This window comes from Hemicordylus capensis, chromosome 4 (assembly GCF_027244095.1).
Source record: "Hemicordylus capensis ecotype Gifberg chromosome 4, rHemCap1.1.pri, whole genome shotgun sequence".
Taxonomy (NCBI): domain Eukaryota; kingdom Metazoa; phylum Chordata; class Lepidosauria; order Squamata; family Cordylidae; genus Hemicordylus; species Hemicordylus capensis.
Genome location: NC_069660.1, coordinates 314,372,926 through 314,391,844, shown reverse-complemented (window position 1 = coordinate 314,391,844; position 18,919 = coordinate 314,372,926). Strand labels below are relative to the sequence as shown.

The following is an 18,919-nucleotide window of genomic DNA, read 5'->3' as shown; positions in this document are numbered from 1 at the left end:
TTAGCTTGCAGAAGGCCGTTTGGCCATAAAGATGGACATGGGGTTTTGGCCAGAGATCTTTTTTTAATGACTCTCGTGTGGTTGCCACCTAATGACGCAGCGGGGAAGCAACCTGCCTAGAGAGCAGGAGTCTGTTGGTTCAAATCCCCACTGGTTTGTTTCCCAGAATATGGGAAACTCCTATATCGGGCAGCAGCAATATAGGAAAGTGCTAAAAGGCATCATCTCATACTAGGCATGAGATAGGAAGGTACTGAAAGGCATCATCTGATAAGGTCAAAACATGACCTTAATTCAATGGTAAACCCCTCCTATACTCTACCAAGAAAACCAAATGGCTCTGTGGTTGCCAGGAGTTGACACTGACTTGATGGCACAACCTTTCCTTTCCTAGTGTGGTTGAACATCCAACATGCATGTTAATTTCTTTTTTAAAGAAAAATTTACATGGACATGTTGTTCCATTTGGTCTAGTGATCGGCTCCGGCTGGCAGCAGCTTGCCTAAGCCTCTGACCTCCACCAGTTCACAAAGGTCTTATCTTTAATGAACAGAGAGATCCTGGCAACTGCCACATCCACATCCTGCCACATGCAAAGCACGTGCTCTGCCATCAAGAAGCCACCACCCCTTGTAGCTTTGGCTGTGAACTCTTGCCACAGTTACTAGCAGGGATGTGTGGAATGTTCCACCTGAAAATGGGCCATTGCAAGCTCGAAACAAAAAAACCCTTAAAAGGGGGGAGCCTGATTCGAGCTCCAGAATATGTCAGTAGAACAGAACTGTTGCATGTAATTCATCCATTGCTACAATACGGAGTGCATTCTTTGATATGTTTTGAGGAGCAAACAGAATTTCAGTCAATACACAATTAATATATTATATTACCTATCCTGAGGCAAAACCTTCCGACCTGTTCCGAGCACCATTTTGGAATCCAAAATGGTGCACTTCTGGCCTCTGCGCTCCCATGGCGGCCATTTGCTCAGTCCACACCGCCATGTAAATGGCCACCACACATATGCAGAGGATAGAAGAGTGCCATTTTGTATTTCAAAATGGCTCTCAGAATGTTCCCAGTTGTTCCTGTGGAACGATCTGCAGATTTTGCGTTCCATTCCAAGCTTCGAATGGAACATAAACTTTGTTTTGTGCACACCCCTAGTTACTAGTGGGCAGTATTCTTGGATTGTGGGAACATTTTCACAATCAAATGCACATGTACACAGCTGCTACCTGACAGTTGGCAGTAAAGACACAACTTGGTATTTCTTGATTTTATTTATTTATTGCAGTCTGTAGAACTTGATTGCCTACAGTGAAGTGCTGCCAACTGGATCCAGACCATCTGCTCAGACAAAGTGATTGTGCTGGTGGAAGCAGAAAATTAACATGGCTTTGGAAGTGTGTAAAGCCCTTAAACGGGGAGAGCTGGTCTTCTGGTAGCAAGCATGAATTGCCTCCTCTGCTAAGCAGGGTCCACCTGGGTTTGAATTTGAATGGGAGACTACATATATGAACATTGTAAGAGTTGCAAACAGTAGGTCCCAGGTTCCCTCCCTGGCATCTCTGGGAGAGACTTCTGCCTGTAACCTTGGAGAAGCCGCTGCCAGTCTGTGTAGACAATACTGAACCAGATAGACCGGTGGTCTCACTCAGTATAAGGCAGCTTCCTATGTTCATAAATGTGGAACGGTGCTGCTTATGCCCCTGTATCTGGCCCTGGCAAACATCTGGCATTTATATACACGGAGGAGTGCTCAAAGCGTTCCATTTTCCCCAGTGACCTCTACAACAACTGTGCAGTGTAGGCCAAGTGTATTTTGCCGGATTGCCTTTTTAACCCTACCCTTGGGGTTCAGGGCAGCATACTTTCCCCACCCATAACCACCACTCATTTTATCCACAACCCTGCAAGGTTGTAGAGAGGAGAGCTGGTCTTGTAATAGCAAGCTTGACTTTTCCTGTTAGCTAAGCAGGGTCCACCCTGGTTGCATATGGATGGGAGACTTGATCTGTGAGCACTGTAAGAGATTCCTCTCAGGGGATGGAGCCGCTCTGGGAAGAGCAGATGGTTCCAAGTTCTCTTCCTGGCAGCATCTCCAAGACACGGCTGAGAGAGACTCCTGCCTGCAACCTTGGAGAAGCCGCTGCCAGTCTGTGAAGACAATCCTGAGCTAGATTTCCGCCCAGAGACGAAAGTTAACCGCCCAGAGACAAACGTTTGGGCGGTATATAAATGTGATGAATGAATGAATGAATAGATGGGTGGACCTATGGTCTGACTCAGTATATGGCAGCTTCCTCTGTTCCTAAGGTAGTTCAGACTTCATGCCTGGGTAGGCGTTTGGACCTGCATCTCCCTGATCCAGGCTTGGTTCTGCCTCTGCTATGCCATGCTGGCTCCCATCATACCCAAGATGTGGCTGGGCACTGAGGCTGAGAGGACAGTGGCTCGCCTGAGTCTACCTTCTGTGTTCATAGCAAAGGAAAAAAATTGAGCCATCATCGTCACATGAAACTGCCTTCCTTTGAGTCGGACCATTGGTTGATCTACCCCCAAATTGTCCACACCTTAGCTTCTTAATGTGTGCGACACATATCCTTGGGGTCCGGTACAAAGGGGAGATGGGAAAGAAGCCCAGCAAGGGGGATGGAGAAGAGAGTGCCCAATTACCTTGGCCAGTGGTTGATGCCGTGAGTGAGTTGTGTGTCTCTCTCCCCCCCCCCCCATCTTTTCCCCTCTTTCCCCAACACTCCCTTGCTCATTTCTCCCCTCCAGAACAGTGACCCTCCCCAAAATCCCTTGGTATGCCATGCAATGCACAGCATTTCCATTTCCCAGCTTTATGTGGCCCTGGCTCTCTTGGCTTTGGCCACCATCCTCCCTAGCCCAAGTACATACTCGAGTTGTGCACCCCAGATGCCAAAGGTGGCTGGATCGGACGCCTGTCTTATCACGGCCCTAAATCCACAGCCCTTCTTCCGTCATATGGCAAACATTACAGTAAATCTAAAATCCACTGAGGGTTGAGAGTGGTCCTTTACATTTTTTCAGAATTGGGGGGTACTTGCTGCTTCGAAGCTTGGGGAAACGCTGGTCTGCACTCACTGAGAGCAGCTCTCCAGGGTTTCAGGTGGCAGTTTCCCACCTTTCCCAGGACTTTCCCAGTCCTAAGCGGACATGCTGCCAGGAATTGCGCCTGGGATCTGCTACATGCAAAGCTTGTGTTCCGCCAGTGAGGTACAGCGCCTCGTGTTCCTGCTCTGTAGCTCCTTGTCTTGGCTGCTCCATTACTTGGCGTCTCCATGGAACAGAATGTTTGGCTTTGTTTGGAAATGGAGGAGTTGCGTCTCTCCATTTGGTTGGATGCAGGCCTCCATTCGAAGCGAGAAGTGCTGGCTGCAGGGGTCAAAAGGCAGGCTTACTCATCTGCTTCCTTCCAGATGGCACCCACTCCTGTCTCTGCCCCCCTCTGCTTCCACTTGGTTCTCTGTTGCTACCCCAGGGCTTTGGAATGTGCTCCCTGCTGAAATAAGAGCCTCCCTATCTCTGCTAACTTTTAAAGAAGGCAGTTGAGACACCTTTGTGCGCCCAGGCTTTTTATTAGACTTTCCGTTTTTAACATGGTGTTAAATTTTATATTATTTTCATGTTTTGATGTGTGTGTTATTTTTTACTGTAAGCCACCCAGAGTCACAAATTTTGGGTGGTATATACATGTTAAATAAATAAAAAATAAAACACATAAAAGATCCTTGTGGCAAAATGTAATAGCAGCATCCCTGTTACATGCCTTGCTGGGTCCTTTTGGAAGAGGAGAAAATAAAGAAGTTCTGTGGGTCCTGGAGCCTTGGAGGGTTAAAAATTACTGCCTCGGCCTATATAAATTAGAAGGCTCAGATTGCTTTGCTGGTGCCAGAATCATCAGAACAGCCCTGCTGGATCAGGCCTAAAGCCAATCTAGTCCAGCATCCTGTTTCCAACAGTGGCCCACCAGATGCCTCTGAGAAGCCCACAGACAAGAGCTGAGGGCATGCCTTCTCTCCTGCTGTTGCTCCCCTGCAACTGGGATTGAGAGGCATCGTGCCTCTGAGGCTGGAGGTGGCCTGTAGCTCTCAGACTTTCAAACAGGCTCCCTCCACCCCACCTTTTAAATAAAGCAGGAGGCCTTTGTGTAGGGTGAGTTAAAAATTGCATGTCTTGAAAACCAAAAGGCGACACTCACGTTTGTGGTTGGTGTGTGTGTGGGGTGGTGCTTCTGGTTTGGTTCAAGGCTACAGTCTTGAATGTATTCTTTCTCTGGTGCTGGTTTTGGTGAACCTGTTGACTATCGCGTGTGGCTCTTTCCCCTTCTGGGGAGAGCTAGTCTTGTGGTAGTGAGCATGAGTTGTCCCCTTTGCTAAGCAGGGTCTGTGTTGGCTTGCATTTGGATGGGTGACTACCTGTGAGCACTGTAAGATATTCTCCTTGGTGGATGAGGCCATAGCTCAGTGGAAGAGCATCTGCATACTTGCATGCAGAAAGTTCCAGGTTCAATCCCTGGCATCTCCAGGTAGGACTGGGAGAGACCGCTGTCTGAAACCTTGCTGGGCTGTAGACATTACTGAGCAAATGCAACTTCCATGATCAGAGACAGCATACCTCTGATGACAGACAGACAGAAAAAAGCTGTTGCCTCCATACTCTTCTTGCAGGCTTCCCAGAGGCATCTGGCTGGTTAGTGCTGGCAACGGGGTGGCTGGACTAGATGGGCCTTTGATCTGTGCCTGCAGGGCTGCCCATAATGTCTTCCTAATCACTCATGTATGAAGTCATGGATACGGCTCTCTGTCTTCAGCTGCTGTCCTCTGTGTAATGAAGTCCCAAATTGCACATCTGTGTTCCTCCTAGCTCTGCCAGGAACTTGTTCCTGGTTGTTCACCTGTATGCTAAACAGGGGCAATCCCTCTGTTTGTTCTAGGTGCTGAACCTTCTTTTTGCAACCCTTTGATCCAAGGAGTCTACATGCAGGCAAATTTCTCCTCTCAACCCCGTCCAAACTGGCCCAGGCCCCCAGGGCCAAGATATTCAAAAGTCAGGCTGCTTCGTTTTTCTCTTCCTTCCTTCTGCCTTCAACTTGGAAAGATTATGAGCGGAGATCAAATGCTGTCGACCAGCCAAAGAGCTGAAAATTAAGACTGTTAATGGCACGTTCAAGGTGCCCTGAAAGAAACGGGAATTGCATTGCCACGAGTTTGGTCACTCAGTGTGTCCTTGATGCCACTGCCAAACGCTGAGTCGTTCAACTTGGGACACAATTGAGGAAACGTTTCAGATCCCTGGGTTCCAGCAATCAGTGCTTTGGGCCCCTGGAATTTTGGCCTTTTGTCGATCTTTTGGATTTGTTTGCATGTTGATCAGAATGAGAAGCTTTGGAATGAATGGGAGGGCAGTCAGTTCACCCCCTGCTTGTGGTCTTCCTGGAAGAATCTGGCTGTCCACTGTGGGGAAAAGATTACATTAGAGCAGGGCTCTTACAACCTTGGGGCTCTCTACTGAGGCAATACTGTACTGGGCATACAGAGGCAAGCCATTCCCAACTTCTGGGCGCTAGAAGCCATCTCTCATAAAACACTCACGCCACACACGTCCTTGTTTTCTAGGTAGTCTGGAACTGTGTTCTTGGGCTTGGATCCCTTACCATGAGGGCGAGGAACTTGTTGCTTAGGCCAAAACGATCGTTTGGATTTCTAGCATTCCAGTGAAGCTTGCTGGTTCTGTGATTCTCTGGGTGCATCGATTCCCAAATCCCTTGTGTCAGAATGCAACGGGAAGGGTTTTCCTGTAACTCAGTGGGCTGCTACACTTCTGTAAAGAATACCCCTCTGTTTATTTTTCCCGCACCTGGCACCACCTGGATTGTCATCCCTACCCTTGCTGCATACCTTTTTCCTGGACAGGAAAGCACCTATTCAGCTCCACGTTGTCTCTCGCGGGCATCGTGAGGAAAGGTGGTTCTCTGGGGGGAAACCGAGGCGAGCTGTGAGTTCCAAAGCCTCTACTTTAATTAAAAGTGGCGTTTCTCAACCCTCCCACTGTCAGCAGCTGTTTGGGTTGCGACAGTGTTTAGGAGGCTGCTTACAGTCGCAGGATTCCACATCTGGGGCCTGCTGGTCCTCAGCCAGGAATCCCAAGTTGGACAATACAGTCCTCATAAGTCTTAATTCTTGTGGACCTCGTTATCCGCAGGGGTTCTGTTCTCGGCTGGCACCACGGATAACGAGGCATTGAGTGAATGGGAATTGGGGTGGGGGAGGCGGTTGGCACTCCAGAATCTGGAAAAGGGCAAAAGCTGGGTTAAAATGGAAGGAAAGAGATAAGGAGAATATCTTACAGTGCTCGCAGATCTAGTCTCCCTTTTATATGCAACCAGGGCGGACCTTGCTTAGCTAAGGGGGACAAGTCATGCTTGCTACCACGAGACCAGCTCTCCTCCTGATCTAACTACTTTCATTAAAATATATATTGATTTATTTGACCCTGTTCTTCAAAGAAACAAAAAATCACAGCAGCTGGTTCTTCCTGAGCTAATGACTGCTCCCCACCGTGTGTGTGCGTGCGTGTGTGTGTGTGTGTGTGCACGCGCATGCACGTGCACACATGTACATGTACACCTGCCATATGACCACATCAGAAATGTGCATAAGCATGTACTGTACTGTCAAAAGAAGTGGATACAAAGAGATGGAGCCTTAAAGACACCATCTTTTTAGCCTGGCTTTTAATGATACCTAGTTTTGAGTTTTAATCTGGTTAGAATGTTTTTTGATTTTAATAGTTTTGTTATGTGTCTTTGATTTTAATGTAAACCACCCTGAGCCACTTTACGAAGAGCGGTATTTGATTTGAATTGAATTGAATACATTATTTTTTTCATTTGTGCTTCTCCCATGTTCTTCAGCCATAGAAAGGTGAAGTCTCCTCTATCAATGGGAGATGGTGGCAGGAATGCCTTTGCAGTCTTTTATACTTCAGTAGCTTTCAGCGTGTTCAAAATCTGGATCAAGTTGGTTAAGAGTTTGATCTCCCTGTGATCCTTTGTTAAATCCTTCTTAACACTCACTTCTTCTGTGATGTGGGCAGGGAGCTGCCAGATGAATAATAGCCTGGCAGGTGGCGAGATAGCGTCATTGCTGGCGTGCATCTGTCCGTGCCTGTGGGCAAAAACAGTCATAGGATTTCAGAGTTGGGAGGGACCTTAGAGGTCTAGCCTCTTGCTCAGTGTGGGAGACTGCCCAACCTCTGTCGGAAGACCCCCAGCAAAGGGGAGTATACTACCACTGCACGAGACAGATTGTTCCACTCTAAAAAAGAATGCTTCCTTCTGTCTGGCCTAAATCTGCTTCCTTGGTTTCAAACCATGGCTTCTAGTCCTCAGGAGCGAGGGAAAAATCGTCCACTCCACTTCCTTCCTGACAGCCTTTCAGAATTTGAAGCTCATTGTCATATCTCTTCCCCGCCGCCGCCACCACCACCACTTAGTCTTCTGTTCTTCTTCAACCAACTCCTTCAGCTGTTCCGCTTCATTCCTTCATTCATTCCTTACATTTCTATACCACCCAATCCCAGTGTCTCAGCGCAGTTTACAAAATAAAACAATAAAACCAACCATTTAAACCGTTAAAAATGTAAAACAACAATTTACACCAAAAAAAATTAAAACTAAGAGGCCATTCACACAATCAAAAACTGTGTTCTACCCAGGTTTGGGAGCTGTGTGTACTCCCAATTTTTGATTGTGTGGAAGCAAGGTTAGAGGAAAACCTGGGTAGAAGTGATTGTGTGGAAGCAAGGTAGGAGAAAAAGGTTCCTCGAACCTTGCTTCCACACAATCACTTCTACCCAGGTTTTCCTCTAACCTTGCTTCCACACAATTAGAAATTGGGAGTACACACAGTTCCCAAACCCGGGTAGAACACAGTTTTCGATTGTGTGAATGACCTCTAAGTCTTGGGACTTCTTTTCTAGAGTCCACGCCATCTTTGTGGCTTTCCTCGGAAGCCATTCTACTTTATACATGTCCTTCTTACAAGGTGCCCGGACTGGACATGGAATTCCATGTGGGACTTGGAACTGTTACTGCTCGTGAGCTGGACTCTGTGGCTCTGTTAATATTGCAATAGCTTTTTTTAGCAGCTGCATCAAACTGCTGGCTTGTGTCCACAAAGACCCTTTCCCCATGTGCTGCTGCCAAGTTAGGTCTCCCCCCTCCTGTACTTGTGCATTTGATTTTTCTTTCCCACAGGCAGGGCTTTACATTGCTCTTTGGTGAACTTCATCTTGTTAGTTTTAGCCAATATCCGAGCCTGTTCAGATGAGGTCAAACTTTGATTCCGTCCTCTAAGGTATTAGCTTATCGACTAAAGTGCTGGGAAAACAGGGTTCCCAGGCCTCCACCCTGAGAGGGCTCCTGCAACTTTTACCAATGACATGGATGGGAAGTTTTACCAGCCTCAGGGTGGCTGCTACAGTCTCCTGGTTTGGGGAATGTGGCATTCCTAAGGAAATGTGGAGCCTGGTACTAACTTGTATTTGTCAATTTGAACTAACCAGCCAATTCTTGGCTTCAGGTGTGTGGGTTTGTGTACGTGGTCTTCACTGGCTATCCCAAACCTCTGTTGCAAGCAACTGAAGGCAGGCCGACAAACGTTCTTTGGATTTAGGAGCCAGGCATTGGGCACTAGAGCAAATGACCTGACGTTAAATGACAGACATTGAGGAGGGAGAGGGTATATAGGCTTCTCTTTATTCCCTTTAAAAGTAACATTCTTGGAACAGAAGCAGGGCTGCCTGCGGGGAATACAGACTTTATTAAAGAACTCTGGCTCTGAATAGCCTAATCAAAGCACCGTGGCTGAATTTCTAGGTGCCACGGCTCCCTGGCACCTAGCCTTGGTTTAAGGGTCGCCCATCTATTCATTTCTCTCCCTTGCGTTCTTCCCCCATGCACCTGAGGGCTCTTTCTCTCAAGGCAGAATCAACCTTGAACCCTATGGCTGCTCAGGCACTCTCAGCAAGCCCTGAAGCTGCATTTGTGCCTGGTTATCCAGACTTCCTAGATTGTGTGCAGACAACGTTGGCATGTCTCAGGCGGCAACCTGCAGGTGGCTTGCATAGCCGCCGCACCCTCCATCTAGAAGAAGCACTTTTACAATTGCTCGAGGGTGTCTGAGCTTCTTTTTCAGTTCCTTTGTTCATAAAAGATGGCACTCAGAGTTCCTTTCTGCCTCTGCTAGTTGATGAAGCTGTCGCTGACTGGCCAGGAGAGAGATCTTGGGGTCGTGGTGGACAGCTAATTGAAAGTGTCATCTCAGTGCTCAGCAGCTGTGAAAAAAGCGAATTCCATGCGAGGAATCATTAAGAGGGGAGTTGAAAATAAAAATGCTACTATTATAATGCCCTTATCCAAACCTATGGTGCGGCCACATCTAGAGTACTGCGTACAGCTTTGATCACCGTATCTTAAGAAGGATATTGTAGAACTGAAAAAGGTGCAGAAGAGGGCAACCAAAATGATCAGGGGCCTGGATCACCTTCCTTATGAGGCTAGGCTACAGCATCTGGGGCTCTTTACCTTGGAAAAGAGGCGACTAAGGGGAGACATAATCAAGGTGTATAAAATTATGCATGGAATGGAGAGGGTGGACAGAGATAAATTTTTCTCCCTCTCACACAACACTAGAACCAGGGGTCACCCCTTGAAACTGAAGGTTGGGAAATTTAGGACCAAGAAGAGGAAGTACTTTTTCACACAGCACATAATTAATCTATGGAATTCCTTGCTATGGGATGTGGTGATGGCCACCAGCTTGGCTGGCTTTAAAAGAGGCTTAGACAAATTCATTGAGGGCAGGTCTATCAATGGCTACTGGTCGGAGGGCTATAGGCCACCTCCAGCCTCAGAGGCAGGATGCCGCTGAGTACCAGTTGCAGGGGAGTAACAGCAGGAGAGAGGGCATGCACGCATCTCTTGCCTGTGAGCTTCTCAGAGGCATCTGGTAGGCCACTGTGGGAAACAGGATGCTGGACTAGATGGGCTTCCTTGGGCCTGATCCAGCAGGGCTGTTCTTATGTTCTTATGAAGGCAGATCCAAGAAACTGCTAGATTTTCTATGTTCAAAGAAGTGGGGAAACAGTCATGATTGTTTCTTTGTCCCGATAAACCTTGGCAAAGCCTGAAATCTGTTTTGTACCTAGCAGGCTAATCTCCTTAAGCCTGCCTCAGAGCTCTTGTACTCTTCCCTAAGACTGTTAAAAAGTTCATCCCTTTGGACATCTCTGCCATGCCCAGCTTTTAACCCACCACTTTCCCTACACTGCCCCCCACCCCACCCTTTTAGTTTGAAGAAGAATTCTGTAAGGCTCAAAACTTTGCTTACTATTTTGTGAAATTTTAGTTGGTCCTAACAAAAGTACTGTCACTTTAAGTGGTGTAGCGGGGAAATACTTGACTAATAAGCAGAAGGTTGCCGGTTCGAATCCACTGCTGGTACTATATCCGGCGGCAGCGATATAGGAAGATGCTGAAAGGTATCATCTGATACTGCGTGGGAGGAGGCAATGGTAAACCCCTCCTGTATTCTACCAAAGACAACCACAGGGCTCTGTGGGCGCCAGGAGTCGAAATCGACTTGACATCACACTTTACTTTACTTAAATAGGCTTACTGTGGGCATTTGGGTTTTTTCCCTAAGAAACCCTTACAGCTACTTCTAAGCCTTCTTTTCAGTAATGGATGATATAGGGGAGGTCACACTCCAGCCTACTTTCGACTAACGGTTGCATAACTCAGTAGTTCTGAGAGGTGTTTTGACTAACTAGAATTTCACTGCTACATTAATGTCGGGAGAGCATTTTGCTTCAGCTATTTATTTATCTATCTATCATATTTCTATACCCCCTGATATAAACATCTGTAGGCGGTGGTGTACAAATTATAAACACAACAAATATTAAAACAGTATAAAACAGATAAAATTCACACACACAAAAATCACAGGTAAAAGCACATTACATTTTTAAAAATTCAGTTAAATGCCTGAGAAAACAGGTACGTCTTTACCCAAATTACAGATGCAGTCTGATGCTATATAGGTCTACTTGGAATTAGAATCTTGCAGAACTCAGTGGGACCTACTCCTGAGTAGATGTGTGCAGCCCTCACCTTGTGAGAGTGAGGCAGCCTTTTTGCATAGAATCCCACCATTTTATGTGGAAATCCAGAATCCTCCTCTGACCATCCTACAAACCCCACTGAGATTAGCATTTACAGAGAAAGCTGGGAAGGCAATTAATGGAATTCCTTATTTAACATACATCACAATGTGTTATAACAAACAGCTAATTTCTCTCCCCCTCCCTAAATAGTTATGGGAGAGTTGGCCCGGTTCTTCCCTCCTTTGATGGGACAACAAGATGGAGGTGAATTAAAGGGTTAAGGGTTACACGGTATCATCAAATAACTGCTGCAGAAGTTCTCAACCTTGGATCCCAAGATGTTTCACTACAACTCCCACCACCCCCAGCCACAATAACCGTCAGACATTGCAGCTGGAGGTCATGGGAGTTGTAGTCCAACATCATCTGGGGACCCAAGGTTGGAAACCTCTGGTCTTATCCAGTAGGGCTGCTGTTTATGTGCTTAAGCATTGGATGCTTTGTCAAGAAGCAGCTTCAGCAGTTGTTTTCTGCAGTTGTTATGAAAACTGAAACAAGGTGCGTACACAACAGATGCAGGGCAGGTGCCTGTTGTGAGAAAGGAGTGATCTGCTGTTTATTTAGCAGTCAGAGCAGTTCACGCAGGATGTGCCTTTCAAAACAACCTCAGCCAAGCGGCTGCATCCTGACTCCTGCAGTCCCATGTAATGTGCTTTGGGGCTATAAATACACCTCCCACAAGCAGCTCAGCTCTGCCCCGCTCAGTCCCAAGAGGACACCAGAACTTGCTTCACATCCAGCTAGCTTCCTCCTGCGGACGGACGTGTGTCATATTGTTGATGTCCCACCGCCAAAAGATGCAATGAATGCTCGTGATTTTTTTGCTGCCCACAGTGAAAATAGCGTTGTTTGCACGAGTAGTAGGAAAGAAGCTACGACTTATTTCTGAGTTTTGAGGCAGTTGTACAGAATGGAGAAATGAGTGCAATAGTCAGGTCTGCAGAGCAAGAGCCTAGCTGCAAGTGCAATAGTGACCCACTCAGCACTTGCGCAGGGAATGATAGGTATTTATTCAGGGATGCAAAATAACCAAGAGGAAAACCTGGCCCTTGAGAAAATGGCATCTCTGCTTTTAATTTATTTTTTAAATTATTTTTATCAATTCATTATATTTCTCTACCGCCCACTCTAAATATCTCTAGGCAGCTTACAAAGGTTTTTTTAAATCTCTTGCTTAAAAATAAAATAAGTTTAAACATTCCAGCCTGATTTTAAAAGTTTGTCTTCAAGGCCCTTTAAAAAAGAAAAAAACTGGCAGAGAGGTTAAATGCTACATCTCTGCAGGGAGTACATTTCACAGCTCAGGAGGAGCAGCAGAGAAGTCCTGACCCCAAGTCTCCACCAGCAAATCTGGTGGCCAGGGGGAACCTCCACACGCTGGCTGCTTTTGTGAGTAAATCTTACTTTTATGTAGTATGTCACTTTTTGGTGAGATGAGAATCACAGAGCCCATTATTGTTTTTCTCTCTCCAAGCACCACGGGGGAAAGATTCCCCTAACTCTGTGGTGTGCTTGTCCCACACAAAAATCAAATGATGTCCAATGAGCTAAGAATACCCAGGTTTTTACTTGCCTTAGGTACAGCAGTGAGTGTCTGATTACTCTTGAAGCTTTCTGTAGGGGGAAGGAATCATGGGAGCTGTAATCCAGCACCATCTGGGGGCCCATGTTTGAGAACACCAGGCTTATGGGTTATAGACCTTGATAGAACCACCTTAAGTGGTGCAGTGGGGAAATGCTTGACTAACAAGCAGAAGGTTGCCAGTTCGAATCCCTGCTGGTGCCTATTTTGGGCAGCAGCAATATAGGAAGATGCTGAAAGGCATTATCTCAGACTGCGCGGGAGGAGGCAGTGGTAAACCCCTCCTGTATTCTACCAAAAGAAAACCACCAGGCTCTGTGGGTGTCAGGAGTCGACACCGACTCGACGGCACACTTTACCTTACCTTTAAACTGCCGCACAGGATTGTTGTGAGGATAAACATATCCATGCATACCACTCTGGACTCCTTGTAGGAAGAGCGGGATGATGGGAGTTGTAGTTCAGCAACTGCTGGAGAACCAAGGTTGCCTCCCCCCTGCTCTAGAAGAGAGCAGAGATGTCTTGACTGCCAGAAGCAGGTGGCCTAACACTTTGCTCCATGCGTGTATTGCTGTGGGACCACAGGATACATGTTTGAAACGGTGAGCAGAAGGTGGTCTTGGATGTGTGGGTTTTATATGCTGCCTGGATAGCTCAGCTCAGGCTACGGTGGCATGGACCGGGCAGATGAGCAGAGCTTGCTTGCCCCTAGTAGTAGCTGATAGTGGGGAGGAACCACAAGGCTGCAAAACTATGAAAGGGCCCCTTGTTAGTGCTTCCCCTCTCTATTGCCATCAGCTCCAAAGGCAGGCTTATTTGCATTTCATAGGCACCTACTAATATGCAAAGTTGAGCGCCTATTTACAGCAGCTTGCCTCAAACTTTTTCGGAGAGTAGCTCTCTCCTCCCCCTGCTGTGTTTCTGCGCAGCCGAAGTCCGGGAGAGTGGGAAACGGCCTGCGAACCCCCCCCCCTTCTGTTGCCTCTCTGTTTCAGTTTACTTATGCGCTTATGTTCTATTTTTGAGTCGCTGGCCACGCGGTGCTAAGCAGCCCATGACCCTGCCGAAGGTAAGCATTGCAAAACAAGAGCTGTCAGGCAGATAACGCCAGCGGCTTAGCTCACAGCCTCTTGGAGGGGGACTCGGGGCAGGAGCTACCCAAAACCTGTCTGCTAGAGGTTGGCCATACGGGGGGTCTGTCTTCGGGCCAAAGGTAAGGCTGTGAATAAGGGGGCTTAATCCGTGGGCCAAGTTCTCCTTGCATGCCGGACAGGGGCTTTAGTGAGGGTTTCGGCTAAGCCTGCCCCACTCTTCTCCCCTCACCCCTACCCGCCCATTTATCCCTTTTGTGTGTTCTGCAATAGAATGTTCCCATACAGGAGAGGTACTCAGGCAGAGCTGGCCTTGTGGTAGCAAGCATGAATTGACCCCTTTGCTAAGCAGGGTCTATCCTGGCTTGCATTTGAATGGGAGACCACATTTGTGAGCATTGTGAGATATTCCCCTTAGGGGAAGGGGCTGCTCTGGGAAGAGCGCCTGCCTGCTTGCATGCAGAAGGTTCCAAGTTCCCTCCCTGGCATCTCCAGGTAGGGCTGGGAGAGACTCCTGCCTGAAACCATGGAGAAGCTGCTGTCAGTCTGTGTAGACAATAATGAGTTAAGTGGACCAATGGTATGACTCAGTATATGGCAGCTTACTGTGTTCCTAACCTTGGGTCCTATGTTTCCCTCTAAGGTGTGCACACACACGCGGTGTTTGATGTCCACTCAGTTAATTTTAGAACCCCTTCAGATTGAATCGGGAAGGGCCCACTCTGAATGCATGTGCACACACACACTGCCTTGATCCTGCTGCCCAGAACAAACCATCTCCAAAATTCATTTTCTTTCTTTCTCCCCATCACTCGTCTCCCTCTCCCCCCACTCCCCAAGTCTTAAGCAAATCAGGTGTAGCAGTTCTAACCTACAGAGCAGTCACTTATGGTCTTTTAGGAAGACCAACTTCTTACCTCAATGAGGAGCAGCTCATTGACCAGAGTGGGCTTCCCTGAGAGGCTGTGGAATCCCTTTCCTAGGATGGTTTCAAAGTAAAGCCAAGAGGAAAATTACCCCAGCCCGTGTGTGTGTGTGTGTGTGTGTGTGTGTGTGTGTGTGTGTGTGTGTGAGACTGTTTCAGGGTAAAGAGGCAGCATTGGTGATCCTTTGGGCTCTGCAGTAAGATTTGACTTGTGGAGCACATAGACACACACCATCAAACTTTCACTGTATCTCTTGGTCTCTTCTCGCACCCCAAATTTTTAACTAGTTGGAGAGACTTTTTCAGAGCATTGCATCTTCTTCTAAGTTGCCGCACTGACATGGGTTGCTTGGAGCATCTCCGATACTTCTCTGCACACTCCCCCACAGCCTGATCATGGCTGCCTGGCTGCCCAAGCAAACGCAACATGCTGGCAGCAAGCCACAAAGTTTCCGATTCGGTGGCTTTCTGGTCAGCGGATGTGTGTCTCAGCACAGCAGTTTCTGGGCTGCAAATAAGAGGAAACGGCTGGTGACGATCAGCCGGCACAGCCAGCCCTTCCGTAGGACGGCTTTGCAGAGCTACTGTTTTGCCTCTGGCTTATTCTTAGTGCATTATAAGCTTCGGTGCTCTGAGTTGCTGTTGGGACTGGAGTGCGCACACCCCGTTCACGCAGAGGCATACGCTTGCGCTTGCTGGTTCTCCGGTCACGCACGGACAGGCTTTTGGCTGTTCTGAGGTGTGCCTCTGCTGCTCTCCGAGGAGAGACCGAGACCAGAGGGGGAAATGCCTCTTAGAAAGTGGGAGAAGTACCTTCGCACCAAGCGAAGGCGACACCGGAAGGCTTAGAGCAGTCTACGCAGAGCAGTGAACTGGCTAGAGAATCGGGCGAGTTTTGTGCCTTGCTGGTTATTCAGAAACTGAACATCGCTCAACTGGTTTCCCTGGTGTTATTTGCATCGTGTTGGGAAATCCCGGGCAGAAAAGGTAAGGTGTGTGTGCTCTTTGTTCAGTGTCCCAACTGAATAAGGTCTGAATAACAACTGAATGTCTCAAGCGGCATTTTGCCACTGAAGCCGTCGGGAGGCTGTCCCATCTGTGAAGCTCCTAATCTCATCCGTGTTTTGCCGAGTGAGCACGCTGCGCCAAAAATAGCTCGACCTTTTCAGAGGGCTCTCTTGTCCGCTCCTGGAAGCCCACTCAGTCTCCCTCGCTCGTTTGCGCTTGTTCTGTGGTGACTGCATTCCAGTGAGGCAATCGAGATGGACTTGTTAGTCACTGTTGGCTGCTTTCCCCAACATGCGCTTGGTGCTGAATCTGGCATGAGCAGCTATGCACGCTTGGGCACAAATGGTCTTGGTATGATTTTATTCTGATGGCACTGTTTTGGAGGGTGGGGTTTATATATGGCATATTCGGACAGGAACTTGGCCAGGGTAAGGCAGGAAAGCCTGACGCGGCTCCATTTCGGAAGCCATGGGGAAACTGTATAGGATGCAACATTTCCAGTGGCTCTGCTAGTGGGGCACCCATTTGAAGCATTGCCCATTGGCTGTCATGCATTTTGCTGCAAATCTCTGCAAAGGTAGCTGTCTGGCCTTCTGAGTTCAGGCGTGAGTGTGTGGAGGATGCATTTTGAAAGCCAGATGACGCACAGTACGAAATATGTGCCTGTGTGCCCGTATGTCTCTGAACAAAGCAGGTCGTCACATACCTGTGCCTAGGAGCTGTGTAGTCAGTTGGTTCTTACCCCCTCTCCTCTTGCTTAAAGATGCTGGGGAAATATGGGTGCCTTCACGGCGCAATCGGGGCCAAGAGTTAATGGGACAACCCTACATCTTTTTTTTAAAAGCAACCCACGTCCCAATCTGATTTTGACATGGTGGTTAAGAATGAGCTTTTGGGTCTCCATCAAGACCCTCCTGTTAGCAAGGTTAGCACTATTGCCCATCTGCTTTCCCGGTGTTTTGGCACGGTTGTGGTGGGGTGGGAATGGTGAGTGAGACCACGTGGCCAAAGGCTGCAGACTAGCTGCCTCCTTGGCAAGTGATGCAGGTAAGCTCCTAAGTGGCCACCATGTTGTATTTCTGTTGTCTGACTTCTTTCTGAGAGGACGCATGATGGGCGTGATTTGAAGGGTTCCTTTATAGATGGAGGCAGACAGGCGACACAGCAATGGGGCAGTCTAGATCCTGAGTTCAGAGATGGAGTTTTCCTCCCAACTAAGGTAGGGTTGGTGATTCTGAGAGATACTCTATCAAGGAGAATTCCCTAGAATGGGGAGGACTCTAGGTCCAGTTCTTTTTCAGTAACTGAGAAGAAAGGCTCCTAAATTTGGCGGCTTCTGGCCTCTGCAAGAAGAAAGGCTGCTAAATCTGGCTGCTTGTGGCCGCTGTAAGTTCTTCAGCTCCTTCTGTGAACGGCTCAGTGGAGAGCCAAAGCGAAACTTCAGTCATCACTGTCTGTCTTTTACAGTGTAGGCTGAGCCATAATCCCACCCTGTGGCAAAATGGAAGAGGGGCATCCTAGAGCAATTCTTGCTATAATACCCTTTTCCGCGCTGCTCTCCCAAATTAGCAGTGGGCAATTGCCCCGGTCTTGCTTCCCCGCCCCCTCTTTTTTAGCATGGAGTTGCAACCTGAATCTCTAACCTTAAAGCATCTCTTCTTCTTGGGGTTGATGCACACCTGTGCTTTCAGGAGTTTGTTATTGGGGCAGAAAAGGGCAGGGGGGACTTACCTGCATGCAGTGTTCCCTCTAAGGCATGCGCATGTGCACATGCTCACACATTTTTTGATATCTGCTCAGTTAATTTTAGATCCCGCTCAGGCTGAATCGGGAAGGCCCTGTTCTGAACACACATGTGCACACACTGCCTTGATAGTGCCACCCAGAAGAAAACTCATTCCACACACAAATGAAAACAATTAGAACACTGCCTCCGTGGCACTCCTTCCGGTGGCTGGAAGCCATTGGTTTTATTTCCCAGAAGTTCCCTTTGGAACCATTTTGTTCCCTGGAGGTTACTCGGAAATAGGAGTGTCAGCCACTGATAGCCAAAGGAACTCTGCCACTGCAAAAATAGCAATGGTAGCAAATCAAAGTGTGTCCTTGTAGTCAGTTTTGCCCCACCCCAAATTCAAGCTGAAAGTTCTCTGTCGAGAACTTTTCACTCAGCCTTAGTTTTGGAAAGTTAGTGCATATGACCCAAGCCTGTCATCTTGGGAGTTTCCACCTGTCCTGACCTCACCATCAGTTTCACTTCTTGGGAAATACTCATAGGAAGCTGGTTTGTACCGATTCAGACCATTGGTCCATCTAGCTCACTATTGTCTACATAGACTGGTAGCAGCTTCTCCGAGGTTATAGGCAGGGGTCTCTCTCAGCCCTATATTGGAGATGCCAGGGAGGGATTCTGGGACCTTCTGCATGCAAGGATGCTCTCTCCAGAACGGCCCCATCCCCATCTTTCAGTGCTCACATTAGTCTCCCATTCAGTTGCAAACCAGGGTGAGCCTTGCTTAGCAAAGACCACAATTCATGCTTGCTACCACAAGACCAGCTCCCATAGGAACATAGAAAGCTGCCATATACTGAGTCAGACCTTTGGTCTATCTAGCTCAGTATTGTCTGCACAGACTGGCAGCAGTTTCTCCAAAGTTGCAGGCAGGAATCTCTCTCAGCTCTGTCTCGGAGATGCCAGGGAGGGAACTTGGAACCTCAGTACTCTTCCCAGAGCGGCTCCATCTCCTAAAGGGAATGTCTTACAGTGGTCACATGTAGTCTCCCATTCAAATGCAACCAGGGTGAACCCTGCTTAGCTAAGGGGACAAGTCATGCTTGCTACCATAAGACCAGCTTTCCTCTCCTCTCTCCTTGCATGCTCCACCTCTCAACCACTCCAGCTGATCCTCCATTCTTGGTCCAGGGGAAACAAGATGGTCTTGATTGTGACAATGCTATCCTAATATTTGAGTCTATATCAAGGACAAGTTCACACATACCTACTTATGCACCACAGAGCAAAGCTTTTGAACTGGCCAAAGTCCACAAACACTCTGT

General features: G+C 47.8%; 1 protein-coding gene across 5 annotated transcripts in view; it reads left to right on the top strand.

Moving 5' to 3' along the window:
• Positions 1-18,919, top strand: part of PTP4A3 (protein tyrosine phosphatase 4A3) — a 146,707-nt gene that overhangs the window by 87,518 nt on the left and 40,270 nt on the right. Inside the window, exon 1 of one of the 5 annotated variants that reach the window (XM_053246394.1) lies at positions 13,928-14,054. The exons of 3 other annotated variants lie outside the window; for them this stretch is intronic. The gene's annotated coding sequence lies outside the window, so the exon portion shown is untranslated. Of the gene's footprint in view, positions 1-13,927; positions 14,055-15,492; positions 15,845-18,919 lie in introns of those variants that run through there. One more of the 5 variants, XM_053246395.1, reaches the window with a different exon arrangement.